Genomic DNA, 23,389 nt, shown 5'->3' with positions numbered 1-23,389 from the left:
TTTCAGATAACAAAAGGTCATATCAGCTTACTTCGCTATTTCGACAAACAGCAGAAGACATATAAAAACGCAAGTTTTTCTGTTATTACACATGCAAAGGAAGTCGGCACGGCACACACTAGTGGCCATTTTCCGTCTTTTTTTTATTCAAGGTAAAACAGCATGTTCATTGTTATGGAAGGCAGACCGACTTACAACCGGATGAAACCCGCGCTCCATAATCGAGAGTCTGGTGTCACAATTTGTAAAGAGAATACGGTAACTTCTACAATATTATTTCAGTGGTACAGGCTGGCGCACGAAAATTCGGCCCGGAGTACTAGACTGCTCATTGTCGCCCACCAACCGTCATCTATTGTTTCGAAGTTGTTGTTTGCATTAGCTTATTTGTTATTTCCTTACTGCCTACCGAGCGAGGTGGCGCAGTGGCTAGCACACTGGACTCGCATTCGGGAGGACGACGGTTCAATCCCGCGTCCGGCCATCCTGATTTAGGTTTTCCGTGATTTCCCTAAATCACTCCAGGCAAATGCCGGGATGGTTCCTTTGAAAGGGCACGGCCGACTTCCTTCTCCGTCCTTCCCTAATCCGATGAGACCGATGACCTCGCTGTTTGGTCTCTTCCCCCAAACCAACCAACCAACCTTACTGCCTAATTATTTTATATTTATCTATTTTGCTCGTAGCGGTCAACAAATCGTGCGTAATTGGCGAGCAATCTGTACTTGGGGCCGGTTTTCCGTGCGCCACCTTATATCACTGCGATCACCCACACAACTCTAAACAAGAGGTTTTGCAGAATAGCGAAAATTACTTCTGCAAGTGTGTGAGAATTCTGTAATGAATCAGAACTCTGTACTACAGAGGGCAGGCAAGTGCCTCCTCTTGGTGCCTTCCATCTTCAGCCACCTACGCCACTAATCGTCAATTTTTCATAAGAACCATGTACCGTGCACAAACAAATTGTGAACGAGTAAAAATGAACGGTTCCCAAAAAAGGGCAATCAGCAGTGAACTAGGTCTCAAGGATGAACGTGTTTGCCCATCTCTTGTATGGACATAGATGTCGGTCGCTAGGCGGCAGTGCTGGAATTGTAGGCCCTGCGGTCGCCGATGTTAGCGCCGCTGTAAGAAGGGAGTGCCTGTCTGGCCGGAGTATCAGGGCTTGTGGCATACCCTTGAAGCCAGCACTTGTGATTACTTTGCATTACCGTATAGATCTCGCTACTCTTCGTTGTCTGGGGTCTGAATTAGCTACATCTTAGTATTGTAATACGGTTTGCCCTTCGAACTTGCTATTCTGTCGCGCTATCTCCGTTGTCTGACATTCTCTCGTGTTGTCCACCTGTTGTTCTCTGGCGAGCCGCTGTGGCAGGTAGGTCAGTAGGGGCCAGCCAACAGGCAGGCAGTCCTGAGAGCGAAGAGGATTGCCAGCTGGCAGACAACAGACAACAGGCAGTGCTGTGTTCGCCGTGGCGTTGTCCGCAGTTCGTGGTTTAGTGGCTAGCGCTGCTGCCTCTGGATCACGGGGTTCCGGGTTCGATTCCCGGCCGGTTAGGCGATTTTCTATGGCTGAAGACTGGGTCTTTGTGTTGTCCTCATTATGTCATCATCATCATTCGTGACAGTGGCTAGATTGGATTGCGTAAAAAAAGTTGGAATGTGTAAAACTTGTGACGTTGTACAGGCGCTGATGACGGCGCAGTTGAGCAACCCACAAACTAAACACCATAATCCGTGGTATTGGTGTGGCTACGAAGCGTTTTCCAAAATGTATTCTGTAACTACTGAGAAAATTGACCCTGATATTTTGATAATGGAGAACTAGAAGAGGCATTATACAGGGTGATTCAAAAAGAATACCACAATTTTAAAAATGTGTATTTAATGAAAGAAACATAATGTAACCTTCTGTTATACATCATTACAAAGAGTATTTAAAAAGGTTATTTTTCACTCAGAAACAAGTTCAGAGATGTTCAATATGGCCCCCTCCAGACACACGAGCAATATCAACCCGATACTCCAACTCGTTCCACACTCTCTGTAGCGTATCAGGCGTAACAGTTTGGATAGCTGCTGTTATTTCTCGTTTCAAATCATCAATGGTGGCTGGGAGAGGTGGTCGAAACACCATATCCTTAACATACCCCCATAAGAAAAAATCGCAGGGGGTAAGATCAGGGCTTCTCGGAGGCCAGTGATGAAGTGCTCTGTCACGGGCTGCCTGGCGGCCGATCCATCGCCTCGGGTAGTTGACGTTCAGGTAGTTACGGACAGATAAGTGCCAATGTGGTGGCGCTCCATCCTGCTGAAATATGAATTGTTGTGCTTCTTGTTCGAGCTGAGGGAACAGCCAATTCTCTAACATCTCCAGATACTGTAGTCCAGTTACAGTAGCACCTTCGAAGAAAAAGGGACAAAAAACTTTATTGGCTGAAATGGCACAGAAAACGTTCACCTTAGGCGAGTCACGTTCATACTGAGTTGTTTCCCGCGGATTCTCAGTGCCCCATATACAGACATTGTGACGGTTGACTTTCCCGTTAGTGTGGAAAGTTGCTTCATCACTAAACACAATCTTTGAAACGAAAGATTCATCTGTTTCCATTTGAGCAAGGATAAAATCACAGAAATCGATTCTTTTAATCTTATCAGCTGCAGACAGTGCTTGAACCAATTTCAGACGATAAGGTTTCATAACTAACCTTTTTCGTAGGACTCTCCATACAGTTGATTGTGGAATTTGCAGCTCTCTGCTAGCTCTGCGAGTCGATTTTCCTGGGCTGCGAACAAATGCTTGCTGGATGCGTGCTACATTTTCATCACTCGTTCTCGGCCGTCCAGAACTTTTCCCTTTGCACAAACACCCATTCTCTGTAAACTGTTTATACCAACGTTTAATACACCACCTATCAGGAGGTTTAACACCAAACTTCGTTCGAAATACACGCTGAACAACTGTCATCGATTCACTTCTGCCGTACTCAATAACACAAAAAGCTTTCTGTTGAGCGGTCGCCATCTTAGCATCAACTGACGCTGACGCCTAGTCAACAGCGCCTCAAGCGAACAAATGTACAACTAAATGAAACTTTATAGCTCCCTTAATTCGCCGACAGATGGTGCTTAGCTCTTCCTTTTGTCGTTGCAAAGTTTTAAATTCCTAAAGTTGTGGTATTCTTTTTGAATCACCCTGTATTTTAGACATATGAACATGAATCCAAATATACAACCAAACAAGATGTGGCGTGGCATAATATTTGCTATCGATTACTCCTAGATTTCGCAGAGCCAGGTTGAGACAGAGCATCCGCTGAGACTTCTTTTCACCCCTTCGTTCTTATTATAATAATTTGAGTCACAAGCTCAATTGGAATTACAAAAGAATTAGCAATATAATTTCCCCAAATGGGTTACCCATTTTTTATTTAGAATTTCGTGAAAGTGACAAGTTTTCAGAAAATATACTTTTCTTACTGCTAGCATGTTACATCTTCCTTCTTCTGACACAATCTAGCAAAAATACTAGTTCAGTTGCAGTTATCATGAATCAAATAACGATGATAAAAAATAAATTGAACTGAGGACAAGGCAGATAAAATATTTACGAAAATCCACAGTAATGTGAGTTCTGAGGTATTGATCGATAGTTGGATACTGGGAAACATGACTAATATACTTATTGTTAGTGTGAAGATGAATATGTAATTTGTTAATTATTTTATTGTAAACATGCACAACAAATGCAATGAATGACTGTTAACAATTAAAAGTGGGTGGCAGTATGCATCACAGTTTCTTAGAAGGTGTTGCAAAGAATACTGTTCCCACTCTCGGTTAATGAAGAATCGACAATAATGGTATCGATTCCTTTGCGTCTGATGAATTAAGCCAGAACCCAAATGGTTTTGTTATGCCAACAGCAAACTCGAATTTCACGTTCATTGATCGCTGTTTTTCGACAATATGCTGAAGGAGCATTCAACGTACCTACGATTCACTGACAAACGGTAGCTGAAAATGCTTTTCACACGCGCAACATCCTGCCTCTGCGTTCGTAGTACGCCCTGTGAGAGCCCAAATGCCTCCTCACCGACAAACACATTCGGCCTAACGATCTCACTAGCGCCTGGTAAGTGAGACGGCTCTGGTATATTAAATGTATTTTCGTTCAGAGGATTCTAAAACGGGTATTTCTTAAACACAAATGTCTCAATCTTTCCAGACGAATCAAGTCGGAAAAACGAATCTGTAATCTGAGTTGGCCATTCCTGGAAGAACAATTAAAAAGAAGTCCTTGTAACTATTGAACAGTGACCCAGTCGTCTTTGGATTCACCAGTCTTATGTGTTTACACTCGATTGTCCCTCCGCAGTTCGGGACATTCGTTCGGGTTTGGCATCCGTTTGCAAAGTCCTCCCAATCCTGGTCTGTCGTCTGAGGCAGACAATTTTCATGCACGCAGCCTGCATTCGCACAGCATACTGTTCCCACTATGTCATCGGCTGTTGACTTGCCAATTCTCTATTATCGAACAGGTCATCTACGTAACAAGAAGTCAAACAATTAAACCAAAGAGATAAATGTATATAAAACTTATGGTCAAAATTTAGCCATTATATAATGATGTTAAATATTTCGAAGTTGTTTGGTTTCCTTTTTTTGTAGCCCAGAAGGCTCAACAGCAGTAGCGAAACATCAGGCACGGTTGTCGGAAATATACACTGAAGCGCCAAAGAAACTGGTGTAGGTATGCATATTCAAATGCAGAGATTTGTAAACAGGCAGAATACGACGCTACGGTCGGCAACGCCTATATAAGACAACAAGTGTCTGGTGTAGTTGTTAGACCGGTTACTGCTGCTACAATGGCAGGTTATCAAGATGTGAGTTTGAACGTTGTGTTATAGCTGAGGTAGCGGTGAAGTGATGGTTTTCCCGTACGACCTTTTCACGAGTGTACGGTGAAAATCAGGAATCTGGTAAAACATCAAATCTCCGACATCGCTGCGGACGGAAAAAGATCCTTCAAGAACGGGACCAGCGACGACTGAAGAAAATCGTTCAACGTGAGAGAAATGAAACGCTTTCGAAAATTATTGCAGATTTTAATTCTGGGCCATCAATAATTGTCAGCGTGAGAACCATTCAACGTAACCTCATCGATGCGGGCTTTTGGAGCCGAAGGCTTACTCGTGTACCCTTGATGACTGCACGACACTAAGCTTTACGCCTGGCCTGGGCCTGCCGACACGAACATTGGACTTTTGATGACTGTAAACATGTTTCCTTATTGGACGAGTCTCATTTCAAATTGTATCAAGCGGATGGACGTATGGAGAGGGACCCTGCATGTCAACAGGCGACTATTCAAGCTGGTGGAGGCTCTGTAATTGTGTGGGGAGTGTACAGTTTGAGTGATATGGGACGCCTGATACGTCTACATACCACTCTGACAGGTGACACGTATGTAAGCATCCTGTCTGATCACCTGCATCCATTCATGTCCATTGTGCATTCCTACGTGTTTGAGCAATTCCAGAAGAACAATGCGATAACCCACGCGTCCATAATTGCTACAGAGTGGCACCAGGAATATTCTTCTGAGTTTAAACACTTCCGCTGCCCACCAAACTCCTCAGACATGAACATTATTGTGCATTTCTGGAATGCCTTGCAACGTGCTGTTCAGAAGAGATCTCCACCCCATCGTACTCTTACGGATTTATGGACAGCCCTGCGGGATCGATGGCGTCAGTTACCTCCAGCACTAGTTTGGAGATTAGTTGAGTCCATTCCACGTCGAATTGCGGCATTTCTGCGTGATCGGGGGGGGGGGGGGGGGGGTCTATACGATATTAAGCAGTTGGACAGTTTCTTTGACTCTTCAGTGCATAAAGAAAGTGAAGATACTCGTTTCAGAAGCAGTGGAAAGATTTAAGTACTTCTATGCCGACTAACTGAGGTTCTTGGCACTTGTTTTAGAAGGAAGAGATTCGGTTTCAGGTTCACAGGAAGACGAAATACGCACATGGTACCGCTTTTCCAATGAAGTAACATCGGATCACGCTTCAGAACCTGAGCAGACTTCAGTAGCGTCATCGTTCTACAAAAGTAAATAAGAGTCAGAAGTATGAAATGTGACCTTGAAACTAAGTGACACAAATTCCTAGACGAAGATAAACGGTTTTTCAATTCCTTGTTGCCTACTTTGCGTGAGTTTGATACGAAACCTGGATTTGCGAATGTTTATCTCTAGTTATAAAATTAAAATAGCTCTTACTGCAATTTTAACTACCCTTCAATAGTTAACATTGGGCCCGACAGGTCCCTAGCACAATTAATTTAGCTAAATTTATATGAACCAAGTTGGCAACACCCCCTGCCGTCTAGCAATCCTCTGTCACATCTGTTTACTTCCTGTCATCAGCTTTTCATTCTTGTGCTGCTCATTGTCATTAGCATTCGACAGATCTCAAAGTTTGGGCTCAGCCAGTACCTTTAACATGTCAGAAATGTAACGGCTACTGTCTACATTACCAGCTATGCGAACCAGAGGTGATGGTGTTGCGTGTTCCTAGACCCCCATGTTAACACTACCACTACGAGATAGTGACGAACAGTTTGGTGTAAATTCGCATACGCATGCTTAAAACGGCGAGGAAGGATTTTCTTCGGAAAACTGGACTCGGCTTGGTGCATGACCAGCTTAAAAAGAGGAATATACTTTATTCTTACCCAGAGAAATTCACCAAAGGGCAGCAAAAATGAGTGGATCATCTGTTGTCAATGACAAACCAGTACGAGAAGTGCCAACTTCCAATACGAGGTGCATCATCTGGCCTAGAAATAAGAATGTAAAACCTCAGTTCACTTGTCATCAGTGTGGAAAACAGATGTGCATGAAACATTTCCTTACAGTCTGTGATCAGTGTCTAAATGATAATTGTAATGAGTCATCAGAAGAAGACTGTTGAATCACTGAATGTTCAGTTTATATTGTGTAAATATTATTGTAGCTATTATCTTTTATCTAATGTAATAAAATTCATTATTTCCTCTAATAAGAACTGAGTGGTTCAATTTCACAATTTATATGGTTGCATCTACATTAAATTGTATTAATAAGCTAGTTATTAATATTATACGTACGTACCAACATTAACATATCATGGGGATCCACGGGACCCCACGTTACCACTTGTGTAAAATAATGCCACGTTAATAAAGGAAGGTTAAAGTGTGACTGCAACTGACTTTATAAACCACGTACGAAACAGAAGTACGAGGCACAACACCACGTAGCGAGCGGCCATAGCCTCGAGTATGGTGCTCCATAGTTCACTGCGGTCAGACGCTGGTACATAGCACTCATTTATTCGGCATTGGAAAGAGAGATCGAGCTCCTAGCGTTAAAAACTATTTTGATATTTTAGCTACATTTGGTACGCAGCATTATATGTTCTAAAATGAACCACACGTAAACTGGCCAGCGACGATATTTTTACTGAAAAGTTTTCAAAATAAGTGCTGTGTTTTGCTTTTCTTCAACGTATCACAGTAAGTATGGGCAATAACGAAAAGAAAGCCAGTTTATTACCAAGCTGTGATGCCAGACTATAAGATGCCGTAAAAGAAAATTTATTTTATCGAACAGTTTCCTCACATCGAATGAAAAAGAGTGTACAGCGCAGAACACACTCAAATCCGAAAACATGGCTTCTTAATATTTTACGCGGAAACTTAAGAGTTTTAATTAGTAACTAACTACTCAGACGGACGTAGGTTTGCTTCTTTTACATAAAACAGTTATTTTAGAGGGACAATAGACGTCTCGATATTTGGCCCTCCATATTTAGTTCCGCAGCTATAATCCATTCATCATAAGAATAAACCTGATGTTAACAAACACAAACGCAATGACTGGTCAGAAGCCGTAGCACACGTACACTGGTGTTGTTACGCTCTTGGAAGTAGGTCCTACTTATGTATTAGATATCTTATTACTAAGTTACGTTAAATGAAACTTTAAGATATTCAAATATATTGACACCCGTCAACGTTTTTCTTAATTAAGCTCTAGTTATGTAATTTTTATTTCAAAAATCGCATACAGTCACAGCTTCTGCAGCGTTATGCTCTGATTGTCGCGCTGTTAATGCGCAGTATGAATATGGTTATGACTGCTTTCTGTTCCGCAGTGAAACACTCGCGTGGAATACAGTTAAAAAGTGCCGAGAAATAGGCTGTTCTTAATGATTTTCATAAATTTAATGAGATATCGGATTTGAATTTTTCCCAGCGTTGTGTATACTGCAATTGAATAACAAATCATTATTGAGCATGTAACGTAGTCGGTAGCGTAATGGAATGGGAACCAATAGCGTTTGAACATACGTTGTCTCGAATCTCCTGAGTATCATTTTTTGTCTCGGTCAGTTTGAAATACCTACATCTCGTAATTATAAAACTCATTATCATTTTTTATGAATAATGCGCGTCTTCTTGTTTCTAATTACATACTGGACGGAAAATGCCTGTTTCCATTTCAAATACAAATTCTTAATTACCGACGTTTTATGAAAGACTGTTCATAAAAGTTATTTAAATTAAGAAAACCAATTTAATTTTTAAGGCAAATATGAAAAACCAAAGCCTCTTAATTGGACTATGTCCATCGTTGTATACCACAGACGCAGATAAGTATCGTAGAAACATGAAAAACAATCATTTTCACAGCATCGAACACATCATACAAATGCTGCATTTTTACATTTACCACTGTATCATTACAATATGAACCTAACAGAACTGATCTGGAGCCAAGCTGCGGGATTTGGCCCGAGAAGTGACAAGACTGTTAAGCTGCCAGACGCAGCTTTTTCACACGTCACTGCCGATCGCTGGCGAGATATAGAACGGCTCGTCATAAAAGAAGAAAAATACTGTGCCTGGCTAGCTTCGAGGATTCTGTTGTTTGATAGGCTCGTTATCAACGTAGCAGGTGACACTTCCAGAACTGAAATGTATTTCTCGGATTCGGAGAAGGAAGGAGCTAGCAGGTTAACAGACGACTGACTGTAAGTAATACCTTCAGTGCCTTCAATATTTAACTATACGTCGAAATCCTTCAGTACTCTCTTACGTTACACACAGCTTATACAGAAAAATTACCCTGTGGTTAAGTCAGGAAATTTCATCATTCTTGTTTTTAATTACAATAGTACGTTAGCTAAAAATGATAACTTGTTGCGGTTCTCGTCTAGTCGCCTAAGGAGCGTACTGTGGGAGATTTGCAGCGTATTATTTCATTCTGTTTAAAAATTAAATGACATTCGAAGCTGTATTGCTCCCCTGCTCATCTCTTTTTACGTGGGAACCTCAGCTGGTCACGTCACTGCAGGCTAGCTGTACCAGCTGACCGGCCAGTGCTGTCCAAGTTAAATGCGCCGATAAAACTATCGTCCCGTATTATCGCTAAGTCGATGTGCACGTAACGCACAGCACAAAACGTACCCTTATCATCGTACTTGACAGTACTCGAGACAGCTTGGCTGCAATCCCACGTGAAATGGAGATCCAATGAGGTTCCAGCAAACGCGGAAGAATACATAGTGTAATGTTTACATCAGGTTTATTCTTATGATGAACGGATTATAGGCACATGGCTCCAGAAATGTCCGTCTGGCCGCAGTACGTCTTCCGTTGCGGAAACACTCCCTCATATGGTCCCAGACAAGCCAGCAGCGCGGCCGCACCGTACGTTAGTTGTGATATCTCTGTATTATCATATAGATCTCGCTACACATAGTTTTTTCGTTTCTGATTTCTACGTCTTAATATATGATCTTAGTTTGCCCCTTGGACTTTTTCTAGCGTGTTGTTTCCCTGTCTGTCGTTCTCCCGTGCAGTCCATCTGTTTTTCTCTGGCAACTCGCTGTAGACGCTTTCTGCCAGTCCGCCAGTCAACGCTTGTTCTGAAGTCGTTCCCGGACTTGTCTGATGCCGGTCACTATAGCTTTAAATTGTACAAGAACAACAAGGATACCGTGACTGCTGGCGGTGCGTATGACGAGAAGACACCTATCGAGAAGAAGCTTGAAATCTTAGAAAAACTGTCCATTATATTCCTCATGAATGCAAAGACTTCTACCACCAGATGTTATTGCGGCCACTTAAGTTGTGGGCAGCTAAAGCGGTAACATGTTTCCAGTTCCTGTTTAAGACACAAAATTGCAGCTACAACTTTGTCTTGTTCGAACAATTATACTCATGAATTTGGTGTACCCTGAGGACATGTAGAATCATGCTTTAGGCTACTAACATAAAAGATTAACATTTATTTCTCGTTTTCCAAAAGCTATACTGCTGGCAATATTTCCCTTCTGAGTGTTACTTATTTGCTTAGTTTATGCTTCCAGGTTTAACTGACGGCAGTTAGAGATTAAATTTTAGATTTAAAATCATTTAAAAATGAAGATTGCTCAGCGAGAAATTTATAGTATTTTTTTGCGATGTACGCAGAGAGAAAGGAAAATAAAGTGGTACAGGGATCAGACTAGAGCGAAATACTTACACAAACTGATAAAAAGTATCCATACACATAATGTTGGACATAAATATGTCTCGTATACAACGTGCGCCTTTGTGATGATTTGAACTCAGCTGGGGACACTTTCGATGAGGTGTCTGAATGTCTGTGGAGGAATGGCAGTCCAGTCTTCCTCAAAAACCAACATCAGAGAAAATAGTGATGTCGGATGCTGACGTCTGCAGAGAAATCTACGTTCTAACTCATCCAAAAGGTGTTACATTTGGGTTCAAGTCGGACTCTGGGCAGCTCAGTCTGTTTCAGGAATCTTGTTGTCCACAATGTGTAGCAGATGCTAGTTTATGACAGGGTACATTGCCATCCAGATACAATCATCGTCGTCTAACTGTTCCTCTACTGTACGTGGTACACAATGCAGTAAAATGTGTTCGTATCTTTAGGCTTTCAGCGTTTTCTTATCCACAATAAGGAGATCATACCCTAACCACGAAGAAGACCTCATACTGCATTCCGTACTTCACTGTTGGCAGTACACCCAATGGCGCGTAAGTGCTGCAGGCATTCGCCAAACCCAAAACTTTCCATCGGACTGCCACAGGATTTAGCATGACTCATGGCTGCATATCACTCGTTTCCGTATATCCACTGTCCAGTTGGGCTGCTCTTTACACCTCCTCAAGCCTTGCTTACCATTGCCGCCTATAATGTGGGACTTACGAGGAGATGTTTGACCATTATAACTGGACTGCTGGCAGCGCTTTAAAACCCACAATTGATACCTTCCATTGTTTTCATGTGATTTTTTACAGTCACCTTCGGAAATGCTCGACGATATCCGTCCTTCAATACAAGAGGTCTTTCTGGTCTTGTTTTAGCTATGGCTGATCCTTCTCTTTTCCGCTTCACAATCACATCATCTACCATAGACTTGGTTAGCTTCAGAAGGGTTGAAATGTACGTGATGAATTTGTTATTCAGCTTAATGAATCACTGATGTCAGCTGACCGACCAATTTTATTGTTACTGCTTCTCTATTGGCAACACAATAGTCTTCTCTTCCCTTTATACAGACGGGTCCACCTATCGTGACATCTAGTGTCCGTTTACTTTTCATGAGATAGTACAATTATGACCGAGCGAGGTGGCGCAGTGGTTAGCACACTGGACTCGCATTCGGGAGGACGACGGTTCAATCCCGTCTCCAGCCATCCTGATTTAGGTTTTCCGTGATTTCCCTAAATCGTTTCAGGCAAATGCCGGGATGGTTCCCTTGAAAGGGCACGGCCGATTTCCTTCCCAATCCTTCCCTAACCCGAGCCTGCGCTCCGTCTCTAATGACCTCGTTGTCGACGGGACGTTAAACACTAACCACCACCACCACAATTATGAGTATAATGAAAATGAAATCGAGGTGTGCAGCACGTTGCAAAACGAATTGATGGTAGATGGACCAAGCAGGCTCTTTACTCGATTACAACAGGTCGTAAGAGTTCGACAATCTAACGGAACATCGAAAGAGACATTAGGAAACATGCTGGAGCAGAAGGGATGCGTATCGCTGAAGACCGAAATTCACTGAAAAATTTAGAGAAAATTTTTATCCAGAAATGGATGTCAAATGGCTGCTGCTGCAGCAGCTGATTATGAAGATGATGATGATAATGATGGATGATGATGATGAGCTAGAGGATCACAAGAAGGAGGAGGAGGAATTATACTGAATATATGAATGATAAGAGAATATTTGGAGTTTGAATGAGGTAGAAAGGAGAAAATTGATGGTTAATTACAATTGCTTCGAAGCTGTCATAAGGGACGGAGTACTATGGTGCATTGGACAAGAACGACGAACCTACCGTGGTGGAGCAGTTGTTAAGGTACTGGCCTCGCTGGTATAAGATTCAAATCCCCAGTCCTCCCAGCCTTATTTGGTGTTCCGTGATTTACTTAAATCACTTAAAAAGAATGTTGGAATAGTTCCATTCAAAAGGCCACACTCAAATTCAAGTCTCGTCCAGTCCGAACTTGCTTTTCATCTCTACTGTCTTCGTCAAGGACACGCTTATCTTCCTTAATTCATCAACGATATGAGACGTAGTCGGACTTACTTCACTAAGAGTTTCACACCAACATTCACCTAAAGTGACTCAAGAAACATCAGAAAATCTAAACCGGGATTGCCACACGGCTATCTGACAGGCACCAACTGTGGCGATGGCCTGAAGTGAACCCAAATCCCGAAGACATACTCTGCCACAAACGCAGTCTAACAAGACGACCGTTAGCATAGTCGTTCTCATGACCTTCCATAATATATTCAGGCCTTGGCGTTTCGTTCCGTTCCGACGAAGTACTACGGCATATTCGCCAACTTACTTCCGCTTCCACTGCGCGCTTCAGTCGCCACGGCCTTCAATTAACTCGCTCTCAAAGTAAGCGTCGTTAATTAGGACAAGTTCCCGAGCATGCAGATCCGGCTCTGCAAAGGATGCGCATCGCTTTTGTTTCAGCATGGCCTGATTTTTTTCCCCCGAATTACAGAACTGTCAGAGATTTGTTCTGTTTAAGTAAATGCAATGTGGAAGTCTCTGAAGCGTATCTACTGCTATAAAAACAATGGAATCCGCTTTGAACCATTCGTTATGATACAACTCTTAAGGTATGACCGCCACGAGTTAAAACAGTTTTTATGTGTAGAAACTATAGCAGCTCCGTAAGCTATGTGCTTCCAAAACTCAGTATATTGCGGTAGAACAACAAACTTTTGATTCTGTTTCCCTCTGATAAGCTAATTATTGTTCGCAAACTGACTGTTAGTAGGACTGGTTGTGGCCCGTACTGTCATCGTTACGCATCACACAACAAAAACACGGAAACTACACTCCTGGAAATTGAAATAAGAACACCGTGAATTCATTGTCCCAGGAAGGGGAAACTTTATTGATACATTCCTGGGGTCAGATACATCACATGATCACACTGACAGAACCACAGGCACATAGACACAGGCAACAGAGCATGCACAATGTCGGCACTAGTACTGTGTATATCCACCTTTCGCAGCAATGCAGGCTGCTATTCTCCCATGGAGACGATCGTAGAGATGCTGGATGTAGTCCTGTGGAACGGCTTGCCATGCCATTTCTACCTGGCGCCTCAGTTGGACCAGCGTTCGTGCTGGACGTGCAGACCGCGTGAGACGACGCTTCATTCAGTCCCAAACATGCTCAATGGGGGACAGATCCGGAGATCTTGCTGGCCAGGGTAGTTGACTTACACCTTCTAGAGCACGTTGGGTGGCACGGGATACATGCGGACGTGCATTGTCCTGTTGGAACACCAAGTTCCCTTGCCGGTCTAGGAATGGTAGAACGATGGGTTCGATGACGGTTTGGATGTACCGTGCACTATTCAGTGTCCCCTCGACGATCACCAGTGGTGTACGGCCAGTGTAGGAGATCGCTCCCCACACCATGATGCCGGGTGTTGGCCCGGTGTGCCTCGGTCGTATGCAGTCCTGATTGTGGCGCTCACCTGCACGGCGCCAAACACGCATACGACCATCATTGGCACCAAGGCAGAAGCGACTCTCATCGCTGAAGACGACACGTCTCCATTCGTCCCTCCATTCACGCCTGTCGCGACACCACTGGAGGCGGGCTGCACGATGTTGGGGCGTGAGCGGAAGACGGCCTAACGGTGTGCGGGACCGTAGCCCAGCTTCATGGAGACGGTTGCGAATGGTCCTCGCCGATACCCCAGGAGCAACAGTGTCCCTAATTTGCTGGGAAGTGGCGGTGCGGTCCCCTACGGCACGGCGTAGGATCCTACGGTCTTGGCGTGCATCCGTGCGTCGCTGCGGTCCGGTCCCAGGTCGACGGGCACGTGCACCTTCCGCCGACCACTGGCGACAACATCGATGTACTGTGGAGACCTCACGCCCCACGTGTTGAGCAATTCGGCGGTACGTCCACCCGGCCTCCCGCATGCCCACTATATGCCCTCGCTCAAAGTCCGTCAACTGCACATACGGTTCACGTCCACGCTGTCGCGGCATGCTACCAGTGTTAAAGACTGCGATGGAGCTCCGTATGCCACGGCAAACTGGCTGACACCGACGGCGGCGGTGCACAAATGCTGCGCAGCTAGCGCCATTCGACGGCCAACACCGTGGTTCCTGGTGTGTCCGCTGTGCCGTGCGTGTGATCATTGCTTGTACAGCCCTCTCGCAGTGTCCGGAGCAAGTATGGTGGGTCTGACACACCGGTGTCAATGTGTTCTTTTTTCCATTTCCAGGAGTGTATATAACATAATTCCGTCCAAAACATACGCACAAAACATGAAAACATAAAAATAACAAAAGATAAATTTACTGAAGCACTTCGTCATAAACAATATTTCAGTGAGCAAATGCATCTGCAACGATGGTTCACAACGCTGATTAGCGTATGACGCAGCAAAATCTCTGCAAAGTAAACATAACAACCACGACAACAGATAGAAATACAGTCATTTAAGGATTCAAATCAGCACAGATATACTTCCATCACATTATCACGATCATACAGCATCGAACAGATGCGCTGCTAACTGAAAGTAATAACGCCAACTACGTAAATGCAATGTAGTGGCTTAAAAAAATCTTAGTTTCAAGTACAAACTTCCACGTATAGTGCAGTATGATTCTTTCTAATGTTTTCGAGCCATCAAACATGCAGAAAGTTTCTATTCTAATATACGATTCCTTAGATAATTACTGTAAATAGCACAATAATAATGGTTAATGCATTTTATTATTTTCCAGGACAGAGAAAATAGAGGGTAAGTCAATTATTATCCGCAATTTAGTTATATTTTTGTTTATTTTGGTAGTACTGTCGTCTTACGTTGATGACGGATGCTTTTACTCATTTGTTGTTATATCTTTGCAATTTTCAAGTTGCTAGGTTAGTTTCGTTATCGCTGCCATGCTGTTAATCATGGCTGCTCCGCTGTCTATTCGCAACAAAGAAGAGCAACGTTCAGTGATCGTCTTTTGTGGTCGGAAGGCGTATCAGCGGCCGAAATTCATCGAAGACTTTCGGTACAGTACGGGAACAGTGTTTTGTCACAACGGAGTATCTACGAATGGATTGAAAAATTCCGAAATGGTCGCACAAGTGTTACGCACGATGAAGTCGAACGACCGTTTACCGCCACAAATTAAGAAACCATTGCGCGTTCACGTGAAATGATTCTCTTAAACAGACGATTAACTATTGACGAAGTGGCACATCGTATGCAAATTAGTCACGGCTCTGCCTACGAAATCATCCACAACAGACTTGCGTTGCATAAAGTTTGTGCAAGATGGGTCACAAAACAACTCACACAGTTGCATAAGCAAACGCGCTTGGACATCTGCAAAAAACTTTTGGATCGCTATGGTAACGAAGGGGACAACTCCTTAGACAGGATCATTACTGGTGACGAAACATGGATCCATCATCACGAGCCGACGAGTAAACGGCGGAGTATAGAATGGAAACACCCCAATTCGTCGTGCAAGATAAAGCTCAAGACCCAACCGTCCACAGGAAAGCTGATGCTTACGGTTTTTTTGTGACGCACAAAGTCCAATAATTGAACATTATGGGGAAAGGGGGATAACAATAAACAGTGTACGCTACAGTGAGATGCTTACTGCCAGGCTAAAGCCTGCAATTCGAAGCAAACACCGAGGATTGCTGCCCACACTGCTGAAACGCTCCAGAAACTCAAATTTGAAGTACTGGATCATCCTCCATACAGTCCCGATCTTGCCCCTTCTGACTATCACTTGTTTGGTCCATTCAAACAGGCATTAAGGGGCCGTCCATTTGCCTCGGACGAAGCAGTGAAAAAAAGCGAAGCATTCCTGGCTCGCAGCTCAAACGAGAATCTTCTTTTATGACGGCATCAGGAAGCTTGTAGAACGATGGACGAAGTGCGCTGAAAAGCAAGGAGACTATGTCGAAAAAAGTTTCCTATATGATTACAATAAAATTTTATAACTGCTTTGCGGAATAATTGATATACCCTCATATAGAAATGATGATGTACAATATAACAATTTACGTAGTTACACAAGAGGCCAACAGATGACACTATAGAATTGTTCGAAATGAATACGCACCGATGAAGCTTTGTTGTGAATGAATATCTGGACTAATCGTTCAGTTGTATCCGATTTCAAGTTATTTCTTTCTGAGCGTGACACACGAAATTTATTTTGTTTATTTAAGAAGAGGGCACTATAGCGAGAATCTGACTAATTGTTTTTGCCCCACCGTTATTATCATTTCTTCTTATCACAAACGGAATTAATTTCAAAACTGTGAACGTCAGTGTGGTTCCTCGCATTTGTGTAGAATCACATTGTTTCACCTTACACTAAATTATGTCCGTGTTAAGTTTTTGATGCAATGTTATATTATAAGCTCGGATTCAAATCTTGATCCGGCACAAATTTTTATTTTTCCCGACAGCCTTAATACAGTACAGTGCTTGCATGTTCAGCATTCCTGAACAGATTTAGCCGATATCATTTCATGACATCGCCAACAACAGGTTTCATTTACTCTGATTCCATCGTCATTACCATGATCTTTATTATCATCGTCATCATCAACAACAGCAACCTTTATGAGGCTTAGGCTTGGTTCCTTCTTCACGAGAAAATGTCAGCTCATCTGGTGAGACGCCTTCCTACAGACTTTCGTTTTGGTTTGTACTCCAGCAAAATCTTTGGAATTCTGTTGTTGCCCGAATACCAATAAGCTCCATCCTCTACAGTTTCTTGCCCTATATTGTATTACTTATTTTGAAAGAGTGTAATTCTTATCGTATATCATCGTGTCTGTTTTCATCCAGGAGTGTATAGCTATCACGTATCAGAAAAATTCCATCTTGCCGGCTTCTAATTTTCTCTTGGATGATCTTTTGGTAACAACTGTGTACTTATATAATTTTGTCGTCTTTCACTCTATCAGCCCTCGAATGTTGTCTCCCTTGCTTTGCTACAGATATTTTCTGGTTAAAATATTTTCCACTTTAATAACATTGCCCATTTTAAAATATATTTGTCAGAGTATTATTCTATTTCGGCGTCACTGCGTCTATGTGTACGTCTTACTTTGAGAAACTAATTTTGAGAATGTGCGCCTGGAGCACAACACTGTATAGTAGTGAATCACATACTATGGAAGAAATAGAAAAGAAGAGAATCGAATCAATTTGATTTGTGGTGCTAGAGAACGATTCTGTAAACTAGGTGGGTGGAGTAAAGAAGAAACGAGGACGTCCGCGGCAGAATCACAAGAAATGGTGTGTGTGGAGAAGGTGAGACATCGACGATTCACTTTCATGCTACAACAAGAATCTTAGAGCGTATAAATTGTAAGGAATATATCCTAGCCACCGTTGTGGCCGAGTGGTTCTAGGCGCTTCAGTCTGGAACCGAGAGACCGCTACAGTCGCAGGTTCGAATCCTGCCTCGGGCATGGATGTGTGTGATGTCCTTAGGTTAGTTAGGTTTAACTAGTTCTAAGTTCTGGGGGACTGATGACCTCAGATGTTAAGTCCCATAGTGCTCAGAGCCATTTGAACCATTTTTGAATACAAAATTGTTAAGGCTTTCGTGGCCACTTGTTGACAAACTGCCTATTGGTTTCTGTATCGGGTTCTTCGGCCGACGTTCATCTAATGATTTTTCTGACGATTCGCCAACGAGTGGCTGGCATTGTCAAAGCTTCACCCTCCACTGCCGGCGGTGAACTGGAGCCGAGCTCGCGGCCGCAGACAATATGTACCTGGCGCGCCAACGTCCGAGGGCTCCTCCGCGGTCATTTCCGGTGCGGTTCTCCTCTTGCTACCTGCGACGGTCGTTCGCTGCAGTACGGGAAGCCAGGATCCGTTTACCTTAAGACTTTCTTCTTTCTTGTTGAAACTGTTCGCGTGTTTTTGTATTTCTACAGCTTCTCTAAACAAGCGCGTGTGATAGTGCTTCTCTACAGCCAGAACTTCCGTGTCGGCAAATTTTATTACGTGGTCGGTCTCATTCAGTGCGTGCTCTGCCACGGCCGATTTCTCCACCTGCCCCAACCTGCAATGTCGCTTATGCTCTTTGCTCCTGGTGTTAATGGATCGTCCAGTCATTCCGACATAAACTTTTCCGCATGTGCATGGTATACGGTATATTCCCGACATTGCAAGTGGGTCTCTTTTCTCCTTCGCCGATCTAAGACACTCTTTGATCTTCCTTGTCGGTTTGAAAATCGTCTTTACGCCATGTTTGCGCAATATACGGCCGATTCTGTCCGTCACTCTGGGAATGTATGGCAGAAAGGCCGTACCCGACATTTCTTTTCTGGTTCCTTACTTCGCCGAGTGTTTGGCTCTGTTACACTTCTAATGTAGTTTGTGGAGTACCTATTGCTCCTCAGAACAGTTTCCAGGTGTTGCATTTCTCGTTTGAGGTGTTGCGGCTCGCATATTCGTCCTGCTCTCGTTACGAGCGTACTAATCATGCCTCTTTTCAGGCTCGTGTGGTGGTTTGACAGTTTGTGCAGGTATCGGTCCGTGTGTGTCGGTTTTCGATACACGCTGTGTCCCAGGTTTTCGCCGTCCCTTGTGACCAGCACATCTAGAAATGGCAGTTTCTTGTCTTTTTCTACTTCCATGGTAAATGTTATGTTGGCATGGAGGCTGTTCAAGTGTCTTAGGAAGTCATCGAGCTGTTCTTCACCATGGCTCCACACCACGAAAGTATCATCGACGTACCTGTACCACACCTTAGGTTTGCAAGTCGCCGAGTCCAGTGCCTGTGCTTCGAATTGTTCCATGAAGAAGTTGGCCACCACTGGACTGAGAGGTCTACCCATGGCGACGCCTTCCAGCTGTTCGTCGAAATCACCATTCCACGTGAAATATCTCGTGGCGAGACATGCATGGAAGAGCTTTTTGATGTCTTGCGGGAACATGGAACCGATGTGCTCCAGAGCGTCACTGAGTGGCACTTTCGTAAATAACGAAACAACATCAAAGCTGACCAGTATGTCGTTTGGTCTCGCAGGAGAGCTTCTGTAAAGTTTGGAAGGTAGGAGACGAGATACCGGCAGAAGTAAAGCTGTGAGTACCGGGCGTGAGTCGTGCTTCGGTAGCTCAGATGGTAGAGCACTTGCCCGCGAAAGGCAAAGGTCCCGAGTTCGAGTCTCGGTCGGGCACACAGTTTTAATCTGCCAGGAAGTTTCACTACTGGTCTTTCTGTAATAGCTTTGAGTATAATGGCCGTCCCAAAAGTCGCGTTTTAATCTTCACACCGTACTACGTACATTTTGTATACCGAGTGGAGTAAACTTATTCCAAAACATCTTCAACTGTGCTCAGAATATAGCAGCAGCACGTGTTTGTGGTGATAAAGGAGTGGACAGGGGAATTTACCTGGAACATGGCAGTACACGGAATGTTAGAAGAAGAGGAAGAACACTACGGAATCATTGATGTGACAGTGCCATAAAATGATCGATGAAGGAAATGACAGTTATCTGCCACTAATACACGACCACGACGACAACGCAGCTAAGTGATCCTTCTCTTTGCAAAACGCAGTATCCCAAAATATATTATCATCAATGTAGGCACTACCGTTCATTAGAAACCGTATGTTAGTTGACTATTTTTCTAACTCGCTATCATAAAACATTTGATACTGAATGAAATAGAAGATATTATTCTGTCATTGCAGAAACTGATAAAATCAAAAACTAAACACTGTTCCTTGCACTAATAATTACCTTGCGAAATTCATAATTAGTAGTTTAGTTGTTTGTGTGAAAGTGTGCGTGATTATTGCGTGTACTGTGACTGTAAGTTCGCCGTGTAATCCAAAGCGACTAAGCAGTATCGTTTGGAGACTTTCGGCAACACTACAATGCTGTCCAAGTTTTATGTATTACTAATTTCAAAATTGTCAGTATGTGGGCAAGAAACAGTATTTTACTGTGTACTTGAAATTTAGTTATAGCACGGCGTTGGGCAGTCCGATGCTCATGGTGGCATTTTTGCGTAAATCGGTATACTAAATTACAAAATCCCAAAAGTCGCGTTTTAACCTTTACACCGTACTACGTACATTTTGTATACCGAGTGGAGTAAACTTATTCCAAAACATCTTCAACTTTCGTAGGATTCTCATCCTCAGTTTCGTGTAATATTACAGTATATTGATAATTTTTACTGTTTGGGCCGTCTGACTACAATTGAATGAAACACAATTTTCGTGCCACATGCGTTTTGCCCTTATTTTCTGGAAGACATCTTCAGTGGTAGGTTTCGTCGACGATTTTCTACATATTATGTTTCTGTTCCATTTTTGGTGCCGTTCCTCTTCTTGTAACTGCCCCGTTTCACAGCACTAGGAACTGAACACTTGTTTTGATGCAGTTCAGTTCCTAGTGCTGCGAAATTTGGCAATTATAAGAAGAGGGACGGCACCAAAAATAGAACAGAGACATAATGTGCAGAAAATCTTCCATGAAACCTGCCACTGAAGACGTCATCTAGAAAATAAAGGCGAAACGCGTAAGGCACGAAAATTGTGTTTCATTCAGTTGTAGTCAGACGATCCAAAAAGTAAAAATTATCAATACACCGTAATTATTCCAAAGCAGTTTTGGAATTACGCCTTCTAGCCATTCTTCTGCTGCTCTAAATGTCCTCCAACGACAATCATTTCATTTTAGTCAATTTAGTTCGATTAACAGAGGCAGCAAATGTAGGTAATATGTTGCAGCTAGACTTTTGCTGAACTTTGGCTTTGAAAATACACTAAGAATACCTTTACATGTTTTCAGGTACCACTAGTTACCGTAAGCCCACAAAATGCACAACATATGTCACAATGTGACTTTGGAAAAATCTAGGCTACGAAATATCAACTCATCTGCCCAGAGCTACAAAAAAAGCTTTGAGCCTGCAAGACACGATTTTACTAAAGGCTCCAGAATATTAGAAAAATGATATTTAGTTTACTTTGGTCTCTGAGTGTAAAGTAAACTACTTTCATAAGCTCTACATACAGCTAAAGAGTGATAGTGCCCTTTCTCTCGCCCCTCTCCGCTTCCCTGCCCCCTGAAATTTTAGTTGTGGTGAAAGATTGATTTGTAGTGTAGCTTGTTGTGAGTCGCCGAAGTCAACGAGTATGAATGGTTAATAAAGGTTGTGGCTAGAGGTTGGTATGTAGCACAGACTGATGTCTACGTTCGCGCCATATTTAACAGTTTGCCGTCTTTACCACTTTTCTCTCGGTCATAGAAACCTAAGCCAGAAGGTAATTTCAGAAAACCGGTGTTACATAAAAGACAAGTTTCCGATATGTATTTTGCCCCATATGAATTTAAATAACGCACATAAATATTACGAAAAATGGAATAGGGACCGCTACGTAATTTTTATCTATGGTGTCGTTTAGGTAATCATGTGCATCGATCGCATGTGTGACCTTCCCCGCTACGGTCGCAGGTTCGAATCCTGCCTCGGGCGTGGATGTTTGTGTTGTCCTTAGGTTAGTTAGGTTTAACTAGTTCTAAGTTCTAGGGGACTAATGACATCAGCAGTTGAGTCCCATAGTGCTCAGAGCCATTTGACCCATTTGTGACCTTCCCCACTATATTTGTTTCTGTATGAAATTTTGCCCAACTTTACCTTCCACTCGATAATAGTCTACGTATTACCAAAACTATGTCCCCACAAACTGTTGTTCAACTTAAACTCGTGTGATAATCTTTGACTAAACAGAACCTAATTTGAACTGAACTGTAACTAATCTGAATGCAGCTTGTCTTTACATTAAATACTCAACCGAAGTAAAACAATTATCTGGACGTAATCAAAATTTCCACTTCCTCGAGTTTTGACAACATCGTTGAAAATTTCTCGAAAGCTCAACAGCAAACAGCGTGACTGCTGCGGCTAAGCTAGATTTCTATTTCTAAATACATATTCAAACTGTTGCATGTGGTAATGCGTGATGATAAACAGTGGGAAGGGGAGACTAACTATTCCTGTGAAATGATATTCCAAAACAACGATCTTAGAATAGCGTATTTATTCAAAAAACTTCGCGTGATAACATTGATCTCAACAATGTTATGCTTAACAAAGCGAAGAATGATTTTAAAAGGGTATAATGTTAACAGAGAATTTCTATAAAAACCGAACAGCTTAATTATTTGATATCTTAATGCATGACTCAGTGAAGTGGGATGGTCTTTCTCTCAGCTCTGAGCAAGTTAACTAGCTTACAATAATCATTCCTAGCTGGGCAGTGCTACAGTCTTACCTTAAATTTCTACTCTTCAAAAATAATTACGTTATTCAAAATTTATATCCTTTTCGTCTTCCAATCTATACATCATATTCATCCTCGCTGTCCTTTACAATAAATCTTTCTTCATCTGCCGCGTTGTCTAGCGCCCCTCGTCACGACTCGCGCTGCTCCCCCCGTCGGAGGTTCGAGTCCTCCCTCGGGCATGGGTGCGCGTGTTGTCCTTACCGTAAGTTAGTTTAATTAGTGTGTAAGCCTAGGGACCGATGACCTCAGCTGTTTGGTCCCATAGAACCTTACCACAAATTTCCAAAAATTTCTTCATCTAACAGATACAATCACATGTCAAGACAGTACTACTTAACACGTCCATCACCAACCACACTTCAACTAAAGCCTAGTTTACACGACGAGGGGACTGATGACCTCAGATGTGAGGTCCCATAGTGCTCAGAGCCATTTGAACCATTTTTTTACACGACGACATCGGC

Source organism: Schistocerca americana, chromosome 8 (genome assembly GCF_021461395.2).
Source record: "Schistocerca americana isolate TAMUIC-IGC-003095 chromosome 8, iqSchAmer2.1, whole genome shotgun sequence".
Taxonomy (NCBI): domain Eukaryota; kingdom Metazoa; phylum Arthropoda; class Insecta; order Orthoptera; family Acrididae; genus Schistocerca; species Schistocerca americana.
The sequence above is the reverse complement of the archived record's forward strand: the minus strand, read 5'-3'. Positions refer to the sequence as shown.